Genomic DNA, 14760 nt, shown 5'->3' on the forward strand with positions numbered 1-14760 from the left:
GCTTCACACACAGCACAGAACAATAGCATCAAACGGTAGTCATGTTTGTGTCTGCCACCTGAGAAATGAAGTCCAAAATTCATTCTATTTTTAGCGTCGTTTTGGTCTCCACTTACTCCTTATCTGGTTCTTAACTGTTAAATGCTCAACTAAAGTATAAAGCTAATTAATAAAAAATCAAAACAATGAGCTGAAAGGCACTCAATTACTTCCTAGAGCTTAAAGGAACTGCAGATTAAGGAAAATAAAGTTCTAAAATGAGGCTGTGTTTGTTTTGTTCTTTTGTTCTTAAGCAGAATTAAAGAAAAAAACTACTGTGTCGATTTCATTGAAAACTTTGTTTAATATGAAAATAAGCAAGTCGCTCAAAAATCAAAACAATGAGATGAAAGGTGCTAAATTGCTTCGTATAAATGAGTCAGGGAGAATTCTTACCAAGGAAGAGTATATGTATAAGGTTTGATTATTTTCCATGTGTCATCAGGAATACTGTAAAAAAAAAAAACTCCATAGAACTTGGGAAAGGGCGTAGCATTGGTGATGGAAGAATCCATTCAACTTTGGAGCAAATCCAAATCACCAGGGTGGATTCATGCATTACCTTTTACTTATGAAAATGGTCTTGCAAAGGTCTGCACTCTTCGAATTCCCTTCTAGTTCTTTGTTTGCTCATCACCAAGCGACACATTTTATATTAAATGTTGTGCATTTGATGCATTGTTTTTAATGAAAATATAAGTACCAGTTCATAAAGGCCTCTATACACTACTCCCTGTATCAAGCTCCCCCCCCCCATGAGTAAACCATTGTCCTCACTACCCTGAGTGACATATGTCGCTCTGTAATATTGATCTAAAGGCTTTGAGTCGGCAAATGGTAAAGCTCACCCAACCGTAAAATCGGTTTGCCTAATCACTCCAAACAGACATTTGTGCGATGTTAGGGCTACAGTTTCATCAGTATGATGAGAACTAGAGCTTTAAACGAAGGCCTCAGTACTGCAAGGGGAATGTTTTCCTTTAACCAAGATGTGACACACAAGGGATGGTTACATCACACTGCATTGGTAAATGAAAGAACAGCCTGCCTACACCAAGCATTTATCATATTTACTCTGTGCTGTTGAATAAGTGATTGAGCTTTAGGCTACTAAAGTCTGCAGATGGGATAAATAAGTATTAGCCAACAACAGGAAAGCCAAATTGAACGAGGTTTGAATCGACTGAAGGGGAACAACTTTGAATTGATGCACTCGGCATTGTTTCTTTGGTTCACGTTCAGGGCAGACCTTGGCTAACTTAGATTCCTGCAAATTGCAGACACAGAATATGTATGGTGTTATTTAAGCATAAAGAAACAGAATGCACTCCACACTTCCTTTAATGAAGTTTAAGAAACCCACTGACACTTATAGAGGCTTTTCAAAAACATCTCTGTCTTTCTTTGTTTCTGAGCAACAAGCCATTGAGGTGAATAAATAAGATTGTAGTCCTGACACAGACAGCAAATGTAGCTTTCTGACACATTGATAGCGGGTTATATGTTGAATGGTAGGCAAATTAAGGTAATTGGGGACAGAAAATAAGAAAATTGCTGGATGCGACAAAGACAAAGTTTAGCATATACTGTTTCAAACCTTCGATTGGGAAGTGAATTACTGGCTGCTGAAACACAGAAAAAGAAGTTATCATTTTGAGCAGCGCACTGTGGTTTTCATCTCCATGAATGGCTCCACTGACACACAGACAAAGCATAGTATGCAAAGCCCAAAAAACAGCTCTATAAGACAGAAAAGTCAGATATTTCTCTCAGAGTGCACTGACCTTGTGGTTCTCAAATCCACCAGGCAATTAGACATTCCTGCCATTTCAAGAATTACATCTCAGATTTTTACAAAAGCAGTTCATTTTCAGCTTAACTGTATGTTAAGCTTATCCCTGTGCTTTTCTTCAGTGTCAAAGAGTTGGAACAAGAGCAATTGAGCTTTCCTGAGCAAACTTTAGGCAATATGAGGAGAGGAGCCTTTTGTTCATGTCACCCGTTTCTATCACATAATAGGAATATAATGCAGCTGGATGGCAGCACTTGTCAAAAAGAAGACTTGCTAAAGTATTCTGACATCCATTTCCGAGTGTTTAAACTCTATTTTCATTGCACAGGTTTCTTTAAGTGTTTTAGCATTTGAATCGCAGCACAAATGATTATCTTGGTGGTATTTCTGCAGGCAACAGAGCCAACATGGCAGAGATAAGGCTGCAAGAGACCATAGACAGATAAATGTTGAATTACAAAATGTCTCAATAATCTCACAGACACTCCAAAGATATATTTGAGCATCTTATAAATGTTAATTCTCACTTCATCAGGGAGAGTGTGGGACGGGAAATAGAAGGGAGGAGAGGGAGAGAGCCTGCAAAAAGGGAAAGATGTGAAGTTGCTAATTATGGCAGAGATGATAGAGGGGACTGAATGGGAGGAGGGGTGGTATATATGCATTCCTGTAAATGAGAGAAAATGAAAGAAGAGCAAGCTGAAGAACGTTTAAAAGACAAAACTTTGTGTAATTGGAAAGCTGGTGTGAATAGGAAACATTATGAAATTATGATAATATATCCCGCCTATAGGTCTGCTAAATTAATGGAAGAGTGGAAGGAGGATAGATGGGGGCAAAGTCAGAGGAAGACAGAACGAAAAAACAAAACATTTAGGAAGCTGATTTAAAGGGATTAGAGATGGGGAAAAGGAAACGCTCGTGCTCCTTTGGAAACAGAGCCATGTCGTCTTCTCTTATTAGCTGAAGCTCTGTTGCTTAGGGGACCGACTGTCGCCACGACAATGGTTACCGTTCCCTGCGGCAACAAATGCTGATTTTAATTAGAGCTGAACTCTTTGTCACTCAGAGAGACGGACACACGCGCACAGACTGACCAGAGTAAACCACTGCGAGACTCGAGCAAGCATGCACGCTGTCCAAGTGTTCTGAGCTACAAATAACTGCCAGACACAGGGGGGACAAGGCACACAGGTAGAGAGCGAGACAGAGACAGTGAGACAGAGGAGAAGACAGTGAGACAGAGACAGTGAGACAGAAAACAAGATGGCGAGACAGAGACAGTGAGATACATGAGAAGACAGCAAGACAGAGACAGTGAGACAGAGAAGAAGACGGGGAGACAGAGAGGTAGCGGTGAGACACAGAGTTAGACAGCGAGACAGAGAGGTAGAGGTGAGACAAAGGTAGACAGTTAGCCAGAGAAGAAGACAAGAGACAGAGGCACCGAGACAGAGAAGAAGACAAGAGACAGAGGCAGCGAGACAGAGAAGAAGACAAGGAGACAAAGAGGTAGCGGTGAGACACAGAGGGAGACAGCAAGACAGAGGCAGCAAGACAGAGACATAGAGACACAGAAGCCAACAAGAAGACAGAGACATACACAGCGAGACACAGTAGTACACAGCGAGATAGAGACAGCAAGACACAGAGGAAGTCAGTGAGACAGAGATGTAGACAGCTAGACAGAGATGTAGACAGAGGCGTATACAGCAAACAGAGACGTAAACAGCGAGACAGAGACATAGAAAGCGAGACAGCTGAGCAGCCAGCCGGTGGAGTGAGTCTGGGACAGAGGAAAGAAAGGAACTCGGGTGGGCGCTGCACCACATGACTGTCAGAGCCTGAGGCGTCCTGCTGTAGGACTCTCATGCAGGCTGTGTTTTATGTAATCAGGCTGCATGCTGACTGGAGTGCAGGAGTACACAGGGAAACACAGCAGCAGACAGGTGTCCTTGACAGCGATGCCCCAGGGGACCAGAGGGAGCCTTTTTTCTCCCACTGTGATACGACAGTGACTAAAGCAGCACACGTGGTTTGTAAAATGTATGCACGAGAAAGGACGACCATTTTTAAATGTTCTCAGTTTTTTTTTTACTTAAAAAGCTCTTAAAAGTTCATGCACAAATCTCCAGCTGGTGTTGTAAGAGCTTTTGAAAATTGACCGTTCTCTAAACCTATCCCTCAAATGACAATTGTCCAATCATGCAAAAATAGCTATGTTCATAGCTTCAAAACTGTCAAAAACTATGAGCGAAGCTTGCTAATGATTGAGAAATGAGAATACTAATACTTCTTTGTGAAAACTAAGGCCCACTGTTTACAACGATACAGTGACAGTAAATCTGCCACTGTACGCTATACATTTTAGGTGGGCAAAAGTAACTGCATGATGAAATATAATGCCTGATAACAATTGGTTGCACCACGGTTTTCGAAAAATGATGCCACACTGAGTCAATTTCCTGTATGTGTCAGGTGGATTTGATATTACATTAGGAGACAGAGGTAAATCAGAATAACTCAAACGGGATAAGTATGAATACAGAATATAATCCATTCTGCTGCCACAGAGTAACCAAGGTGAATCACAAATCTCATATATTTTACAGCATTCTGACACTTGAATTGCATTTTTTAGACCAAATCAGGAGAAAATGAGTTTTGCTGCCAAGAAAAACTCATTTGAAGAATTCTGTCTCGAGTTCTGGCAACACAGAGTCAACTTAAGTTAAACTGTGTCAAGATTTCAAGCTCGACCTACAATCAACACCCTAGCATTCAAATATGTTTGTAAGCTGTCTTGAAAAAATGGTAGCATTGTAAAATATTAGTACAGGATATGATGCCATTTCATAACATTGGCGCAGCTTGTAATCGGTCACCTGCATTACAGGGTATGACATTTCTCATCATACTGTACATTTGGGATGCACTGCCAAATGGTAACCTCACTTTATCATAAGCAAGTAATCTGGGGCACAGCCTAGGACCTATAACAGCTTTTTTGTCCCTGAGCACCCACCATCCACAGTTACAAATGTCACTTCAGAGTTGTTAAAAGGTCAAGGGTGTTGAATCAGAAATATTTCCCCAGTACCTGACCCATCATAGATGTGACAGTGCCATTAGAACAATGGTGACAGCTTGATGTTGTGATCGGCTCATTTGTTAGCTGAGCCTGGTGATTTGAAGTAAGCAACCTTATCCCATATGGCGAGAGGCTGTGTGTCACTTTCCACTGGCACGTCTTCATGTGCGTGAATGTGAGCGTGTTTCCTGAGGAAATGGATGTATTCTGGGATACTAAGCTTTTCTCACATCCGACAGCTTATCCTGGAGGAACACAGCACTTCTTATCAGGTACAAAGCTGAAATCACCACCAGGGAAAACAGACCATCCAGTACAATGTGAAGCCGCAGCTTCAAAAGGGCATACAGATAAAGAAAAATGAAGCAAGCTGAAGGAACATTTCTACGAGACATGCTCTAACGCCATGTGTCTGGTGAAGTCAAAGACCATCAAAAGATGTCCAAACATATTTGCATATCACAGTGGTCGTTTGAAGTGTTTTTTGGAAGGGGCTGGTTTCAGTATGTGTAATGTTACAGGTTGTTTATGGGCAGTTGCAAAAGTAATCTAATTACCATAGCAACAATTTTTGGTCCATATGTCTGCAACTTTCAAGTTAATAGAAGGTCAGCACATTTCTGTTACAGAGCCAATACATGCCTTTGTTGCTAAGCAACAAAAAAAGGCACATGTTTATGCTAGCAAACACATACTTAAGGGGACATTTCATGTTGACTCACTTGGATAACAAGATGTATATTTTTCATGCTACGCATAGTTTACCAACAGCACGGGATAATGCTAGTCTTTTCCTATTGTTGCTTTAGTCCATCAGTGTATTAATTATATTCAGTATCTCTCCAGAATCATCCTGCGTCGTTTCAATCATCAACTCCTGTGTCACAAGAAAAAATAAATAATGTGCATCACTATTTTGAGGTTTTTTCCCCTGTGGTTTATTATTTCTGAAAACTGGGAACACATGAATAATGTGTCTGGTGCATGTAAAGCATAATTACACATCTTTAGCTGCCTTCTAAAGGGTATGGTGTTAAAATGATTCACATCGAGAGAAGTCTAGACAGCATCTATTTGTGTCTGCTTTATCCTCCACCTGTGAGGAATTGAGATATGCTTTAGAATCTTTTTCACTACTTGTTGAATGTAATTCACACTCTTAGAGAGAGCTTCCAGTGGCAGTAAAAGAGGCAAAACCTCATGCAAAAATGAGAGCAGAGATAAACAGAAAATCACAACAAATCTAGTGTCCGCTACAGAAGCTAATTTGAAAAAGATTATACAGTGACAGCCTCATTGGAAAGTAAAGTACTGCAGGTGTTATTTAAGATGATAAATTAAATAAGACAGTTTTATTTGAGAGAGTGAAAAAGAAATAAGACCATGGCCTTAGAAAAAAAAAGGGCGTCTCTAGTTCCTGTCCTAGTCACATAATTCAATTTGTGGTGTAGGAACATAATCATATGTAATCTGTGCTCTTTAAAAAAATGTAATTAGGCTCGACTGCAAAACCATCAGTGGGTTTAGTCTTGTCATTCGTTAAGGGTAATAAGAAGCAAGTGAAATTACACTGGTATTGTCCTTTGGTAGTCCTAACTGAGAAGGAAATTAACGCTTTCATAATAAACAATATTGCTATACCCATTATACTGTAGCGAATGGATGGATTTAGTTAAAAGAAAATGCTGGTAAAATCAAAGCTCACATTTCTTAATACCAGCTGTCTGTACAGAGATAATGTAAGCACATATTTAAATGTTAAACCAAATTGAACCTAGATCGCGATGATTGTCACCATAATTTACAGAGTGATTCAAGCCGTCTTTTTTCTAATAATTGATTTGTTCTTTCTTCTGGGTGCCAGAAATTCTTGTGTGTTAAATACATTTTTTGCTGCCTAAGTGGAACAGCAAGTACATAACAGAGCTGCTCACAAAGGTTTTTTGGACTGAGAGCAGAAACTCTGACAGATGGATGGTTTTGCTTAGATCAAGTGGTAGACTCTCAAAATGCCAACCATCAAACACTGATCCTTGCAGTCTTACTGGTGTATTTTAGAGAGTTTAGAAGAAAACAAGACACAAGCCTACAGCCATGTAAGCATCTCTGTGAGGCCATACTGAGTCCCAGTGAAGCTCTGAGCTTAATGCTAACATTAGCATGCTAACATGCACTCAATGACAATGCAAACTTTTAGCGCCAAAGAGAAAATCCCGGCATGCTAATGTTTAGCAACACTTTAGATTAGCACATTAGCATGCTGGGATTTTTGGGCGCTAAAAGTACAACTGAGGCTGATGGACTTGTCACTAGTGTTGCAGGTATTTGGTCGTAATATTCTTATCCAACAAACTTAATCATGGAAACCGTTTTTGCGCATAGGCTAAGCTAAGCTAGATGCTTTTTCATATTCCTTATTTGCTGTTCTTATATATTCTCATAAAATTAACATATTTAAAATACTTACTTTATTTATTGTTCTCTTACCATATATATATGGTAGTTTTTATTGATGTTCTAGGATGGGAGCAACTTTAACAAATCTGAATTTTCACCATTATGATGGACAATAAAAGTGATTGCAATTCATCCTGTAAAACATAAATGTCTGTACAAGATTTTATTACAATCCGTTTGGTAGTTTTACAGACTTTTTTCTCAAGCGAACAAAGGCGATTGGGATTCATCCTCTGAGGAGTATGAATGACTATTAAAAATGTCATCCATTTGATGGTACTATTTAAGTCCAAAACTAAATGGTAGATTCATTCGAAATTGCAATCCGTGCAATGCAGCTATGACGCTCAGACCATGCTTCAAGGGCAGGAGAAATCAGCGTTATGATTGTCAAAGTGGAACCCCCTACAGAGGTATCCTGATTATTTATGTTGTTGCGACTACATCACTCTGCTCAACTCAGCAAACTATTAAACTATGTTCTTTTCAGGTCAGTGAAATTCAAGGCACACATATGTTGTGTATAGATAGGCAGACATTTATTATCGTTTATTATCGATCAGCAAGATCAATCAATCAACTGATGTACTCGTGCCACCTATTATTTTCTCCTTGGGCCCGCTCTCTCAAATCAAATGCCCAGCCATGGATTTAGATGTGCCACAGGGTCTGATGATGCTTAATACAACAACAAAAAAAGCGTTTTAGTTAGGGATGTTTGGAAAATATATAGAAATCTGGGATGAATGGTAAATTAGCTGAATGACATTTATACATCCAGCAGCTCCGTCTGTCAGCCATCATGTTGTCTGTATGAGACCAGAGATCGGTCATGGTCCTTTTGTTGTCACCATGGTGGAATAACCTCATCGAAATGTAGCTCTTTAAAGCCTTAAATCCAACATTCCCCTATTTCGAGCCAGTGTCTATGGACGTCAAATCATGTAGCCCTTCACTAGCATTAACCTTTGGGGAATAAATACAGCTCTCCGTAGCTTTACACATATTAATATTGATATTTTTTGACCTTACAGCTATTCTGTTTGTCCTGAGACATTCAGCGAACTTCCTCTCCTGGGAACGCACCATTTTACAGAGCAAATTTACCCCTGTGCACCTTCATTAATGCACTGAATAGTTTATCCTTCCTAGATCCAGCCCCCTCCTGTTTTTTTGCTGACTAAACATAATGTAAAGCATAGTTAAATAGGTTTGAATGGGTCTCAATGTCTGTCAGACAGAAAATGACTTTTTGTGCATTGATGTCTGCTCTCTTCTGAGCATGAGTTATTCATATGACATGGGAGCCAGTGAGCTATATCGAATGGACTGTGTGTGACCGCTATGTAAATAGGAGGATATTGTATTTCATATGACCTGGCTCCTTCACAACCCGGCTTTGCAAAGGATTTCTAAATAATACTATCATCACCACAAACTTGAATAAGCTTTTGGTATTTTTCCATCACAATCCTGTGCCTGTGAAAGACATCTCATACACAGAAAAATGTATTGCCAAGGTTTCAAGGTTTCAGGTTTCAAGGTTTTATTTGTCATATGCACAGCAGATACAACGTATATGTTGGCAATGAAAATCTTATGTCACGTGCTCCTCCAACAACTCCACATACATGGTGCAATATATTGAGACATGAATCAAAGTGCCATAAACATAAATAATTGCATCATTTTAAGCCTTCCTTTCATTTAATGACACATGAATTTGGGAGTTTTAGAGGTGCTAGTATTTATTTTTTTAGCTTTTTCCCTGTCTTTTTTCTATGCTAAACTTAGCTAATCGGCAGCTGATTGTAGCATTAGCTTCACAATTATCGAGACAAGAGGCCAATATTGTCATCCAACAAATCTTGATCTTGTAGAAGGCCTTTTTGTCTAAATCAAGTTTAACAGCTATTTTATTTTGGTTGATAACTATTATTATTGATTAATACTACTATTTTCCTAAATATGGTTTTGAAATTACAACAGGACTAGATTGCAATTACCACGACTGACACGTTCTCAACAAAAAAAACACAAGCTTTACAATTTTATTTGCAGGCCTTTACTTGAAAAGTTTACCAACTTTTTCTTTGTGTAAACAGTGTCACAGCTCTCTGTCAATCAGATGTATTTGTCTTTTTAATATATTTTTCTGAATGGCCTATAGTTGTTATACTGTATGTTATGGTTATTCTAGCTAGGTCTAGCTTCCGTTAAACTGGATACATGTAAATGCACCTAATTAGCATTCTTTCTGATGGAAGAACGTTAAGACATTGATACTGAGCGAGCCTGGCTCTATTCTGCGATGATAAAAATCCAAAGGGATCATATAAACGATCATTATGTCAACTGATGCTTCTGGTTCATTTAAACATGGTGAAAGTATAAGGCCAGTTCAAATAGTGTCTTAGTACATGAATGGTTCAACTTTTCTTACCCAAACAACACTCCACAACCCTTACTTAAACCCTCATTTTGTTCTTATTCACTCAGTTCCTGGCTGATTCTTTTCATTTATCTTCAAGGTTAAGAGTTTGTCTAACCATTGCCTGGTCTTAAACAGCAGCAGTCTCTCTTTTTCTCACATATCCCTCTATCTCGGGGGGCTCCACTTTCAGCCCAGGGGCCCTTTGAGCTTGAGGGCTGGCGCAACAGAAGTAGCTTGTCTGCTTCTTGGAACTCAGTGAACATTTCTTCCCTTCGTCACTCCCCACCGTCCTGTGACCAAGCAACCTTGTTAGATTGGTAAAAATAGAATCATCCAGCAATGTTTTCAGAGAAGTATGAGGCAATGTGTTTGTAAAAACAAAAGCAGTGATAGAGAAAGGAGGCAAGTAATGACGGAGCGAGAGCCTGGGAAATATATGCGCTAGAGATGGGTCGTTCGCGAACGAATGACTCTTTGAAACGAACGAACTGACCTGATTCGTCGATTCACCTTCCTCTCGTTCGTTCGTTCTCCCACGGACTAGTTGCTGTGCCAATCGTATGCTGTTGTCTGTGGAGTCTAGGACGCCCTCGCTGAATTTTAGCCAATGAGAGACAGGAATGCTTCTCGTTTATTCCTCTCTCGTCGCTCTGGTTGAGTCAGTCAGTCAGTCAGTCAGTCAGTCAGTCAGTAGCGCTAGCCTACTAGGCTAAATGGGGACTTGAAACCTTTTCATCAATATAATCTTTCTGCCAAGCTTTTAAACATGTTTGTCGGCATATTGAGACGTTATTTCTTTATTTAGTAGCCCTTGCTGAGAGAGAACAAAAAAAAAGTAAGACAATACATTTGCGGATCAAGCCGTAGTCTACTCTAATAGTCAGTGACGTGCGGTGAGGGGAGGCCGTGCCTCACCTATCATCATGAAAAGTAAAATGAAGAAATAAATGTAATGATCATATTTATCCAGTTGTTGTATTATAAAGTTATTTTCCTTTTGATTTCACCAGTTTTACATTATTTTGATCCAAAATCGCAAACACTGAGAACGGCTGCTCGGTGAGGCACCAACCTGCTGACATGCTATACAGTGAGACTGTAACTGCTTTCTGTCTGTATGTCCCTATTAAAATGTTCAAACACTCTGGCTATATTAACTCATTTCCATACTTTAGCTTGTGTATATAATATACAGTGTTTTTTGTCAACTGTATGTCTGTAACGTGTCTCTTGTGCTGAGCAAAACCGCTGCGAAGAGAGACTAGGTGAGGCACGCAGTTCTCCTGCCTCATGGCAGTGGGTGCTAGTGAGTCCAGTGATTCTTCGTGCGCTACAGAATAAGTGACAGCGAGCTAAAATTTACAGTTAAGTCAAGTGCAGTCGTTTGCTTATTTTTTCGTCTCGCCTGACCCTACTTTTAGAATGGAGGATTGCATATCCAAACTAAAATGTATGTGTAAGATGCTCTAAGGTTCAAATCTGATTGTGATGACGTCAGTGCCTCACCAGCCATGAACTTCACCGCACGTCACTGCTAATAGTATTTACCTTCAATAAATGTCAAGGTGAATATACACATTAGCCACTGTTGTGTTGTCTAAGAGTACACATAATCATGAAGTTGCAGCTATGTATTTGCCTTGAACTACGGTGTTGTGTGAACTGTTTCCACGATCGTTTGCGAGCGAGGAGCTGAGAACCGTGCATTCCATGATTCCCTGCTGAATGACGTTGTACCGGAAACGCAACTGAACGAACAAATGATTCTGAACGATTCTTCTTGGACAGACCGACGCGAACTGAATCCTGGAAAAGAATCATGAAATCCATCTCTGATATGCACCAGTGGGGTACCACTTTCAGCTGCGTAGGTGAGAGAGATATGCCCCTGCTGCTTTGGCTGATTAGTAATGACTTATGTGCAAGAGGCAGCATTTACCACACGCATATTATAGCAGAATTCTGATTTGAATACGATATACAGTGGAGCAAAAAAGCATTTAGTCAGCCACCAATTGTGCAAGTTCTCCCATTTAAAAAGATGAGAGAGGCCTGTAATTGTCATCATAGGTATACCTCAACTATGAGAGACAGAATGAGAAATAAAATCCAGGAAATCACATTGTAGGATTTTTAAAGAATTTATTTTCAAATTATTGTGGAAAATAAGTATTTGGTCAATAACAAAAGTTTATCTCAATACTTTGTTATATACCCTTTGTTGGCAATGACAGAGGTCAAACGTTTTCTGTAAGTCTTCACAAGGTTTTCACACACTGTTGCTGGTATTTTGGCCCATTCCTCCATGCAGATCTCCTCTAAAGCAGTGATGTTTTGGGGCTGTCGCTGGGCAACACAGACTTTCAACTCCCTCCAAAGATTTTCTATGGGGTTGAGATCTGGAGACTGGCTAGGCCACTGCAGGACCTTGAAATGCTTCTTACGAAGCCACTCCTTCGTTGCCCTGGCGGTGTGTTTGGGATCATTGTCATGCTGAAAGACCCAGCCACGCTTCATCTTCAGTGCCCTTGCTGATGGAAGGAGGTTTTCACTCAAAATCTCACGATACATGGCCCCATTCATTCTTTCCTTTACACGGATCAGTCGTCCTGGTCCCTTTGCAGAAAAACAGCCCCAAAGCATGATGTTTCCACCCCCATGCTTCACAGTAGGTATGGTGTTCTTTGGATGCAACTCTGCATTCTTTCTCCTCCAAACACGACAAGTTGAGTTAAGTCCCTGGCGGCGTAGTGTGTTACTGATGGTAGTCTCTGTTACTTTGGTCCCAGCTCTCTGCAGGTCATTCACTAGGTCCCCCCGTGTGGTTCTGGGATTTTTGCTCACCGTTCTTGTGATCATTTTGACCCCACGGGGTGAGATCTTGCGTGGAGCCCCAGATCGAGGGAGATTAGCAGTGGTCTTGTATGTCTTCCATTTTCTAGTAATTGCTCCCACAGTTGATTTCTTCACACCAAGCTGCTTACCTATTGCAGATTCAGTTTTCCCAGCCTGGTGCAGGTCTACAATAAAGTCTCTGGTCTCCTTTGACAGCTCTTTGGTCTTGGCCATAGTGGAGTTTGGAGTATGACTGTTTGAAGTTGTGGACAGGTGTCTTTTATACTGATAACGAGTTCAAAAAGGTGCCATTAATACAGGTAACGAGTGGAGGACAGAGGAGCCTCTTAAAGAAGAAGTTACAGGTCTGTGAGAGCCAGAAATCTTGCTTGTTTGTAGGTGACCAAATACTTATTTTACCGAGGAATTTACCAATTAATTCTTTAAAAATCCTACAATGTGATTTCCTGGATTTTTTTTTCTCATTTTGTCTCTCATAGTTGAGGTATACCTATGATAAAAAATTACAGGCCTCTCTCATCTTTTTAAATGGGAGAACTTGCACAATTGGTGGCTGACTAAATACTTTTTTGCCCCACTGTACATGCTTTTTCTTTATGCTATTTCCTGTGTCCTTCTGTAGAGAAACGATGTAACAAAAACTGGAGCCGTTCCAGCATAAATATTGCTCTTATGGATAAAACCAAACCCAACAAATAAAATATACAACAGATGGCCTAAAAGACAAATTGTCCCTCTTGATATTTACAGTGAGAACAACCTTGGAGATGACATGCTTTTAACACATCACTTCCATTTCAAAGTTTCATCAAGTTCTGATGGAACTGAGGTCAAACTTTACTGCATGTCTGATATGTTTGGCAGAGGTGGCTCTGCTGAGAAAGCCCTGCTGAATTCAGCATTAAACCCTAATAGTTTCCACCCAACTCGTCCACAATCAATAGGATGCCAGTGTAAGTGTTTGCTCTCAAATGAATTGGGAATTCATATTGTTTTGTTCCTCCTCCTCCTCCTCCTCCTCCTCCTCCTCCTCCTCCTCCTCCTCCTCCCGACTCGCTGCTGTTTTGCTCCCGCTGTTGGTGCTGGTGGTTAACTTTTCCGTCCGATAATGGAACAGAGTGGACTGCTTATCGATTTGTTTGTCTAGATACAAGCCAGCGCGCGCTCTCAGCTGAGCGCCGCTGTTTCATTTCTCTGCTTTGTGTGACGGCCCGCGGCATCGATGCTTCAAATTAGGGAGTGACAAGTGGGGGAGGAAAATAGGCCACATGTCAACTAATGACAAACATCATACATTTTCAGCCAATTTGTTTTCTTTGTGCGCTTGATGAGGTCAGTGATGAATCTAATCTATGAAGTGCCCCCTCGCACTGACGGCCAGCAATAAGTCTGTGCCGGGGAGCACAGCATGCATAAAGTTGGTGAGCATTGTGATGAATGAACCCTATTATGGGTGATGCATGCGATTTCTGCACTATGTGGACTGCTAATATTGGACTGACCCTACAAACATGTTTTTTTTCCCCACAGTGCAATTTCCCTTGCTTGCTCTGTGTTACCAAAAGAAGTTCATCTGATATCCACGTGGTTGGGCTCCAACGACAGGCCAAAGATCTATTATGTGATAATTGTAGTCGCCTTTTAGCCACAGGAGTGCAGGTGCATGTGCTCAGAGTATGGCATATGTGTGTGTGTGTGTGTGTGTGTGTGTGTGTGTGTGTGTGTGTGTGTGTGTCTGTCTGTGTCTGTGTCTGTGTCTGTGTCTGTGTCTGTGTCTGTGTAGGGGTTGGGGGAAGCTTTCATCTCAGCAGTGCTTTAAGGCCAATATAGCAAATGGCGCAGACTGACCAGCTGCTTGACGTGCTGTTCAACCTCCAGCAATCTCACATTTCCTCCAGAACCACCACTGGCTGAGTGCCCATATCTCTCCATCTCTCCTTTTAATCTTCTGCTCTTACTTTCTCTCTACTCCTGTCACTCTGCAATCTTGTTCCCTATCCTGTCACTCAATTAGGCTTCTGTTTTTTTTATTTTTGTGGAAGTTATTTTCCAAGCTTTCTTTATCTTTATAATTCTTGAGCTAAAGGATGC

Source organism: Eleginops maclovinus, chromosome 5 (genome assembly GCF_036324505.1).
Source record: "Eleginops maclovinus isolate JMC-PN-2008 ecotype Puerto Natales chromosome 5, JC_Emac_rtc_rv5, whole genome shotgun sequence".
NCBI classification, from domain to species: domain Eukaryota; kingdom Metazoa; phylum Chordata; class Actinopteri; order Perciformes; family Eleginopidae; genus Eleginops; species Eleginops maclovinus.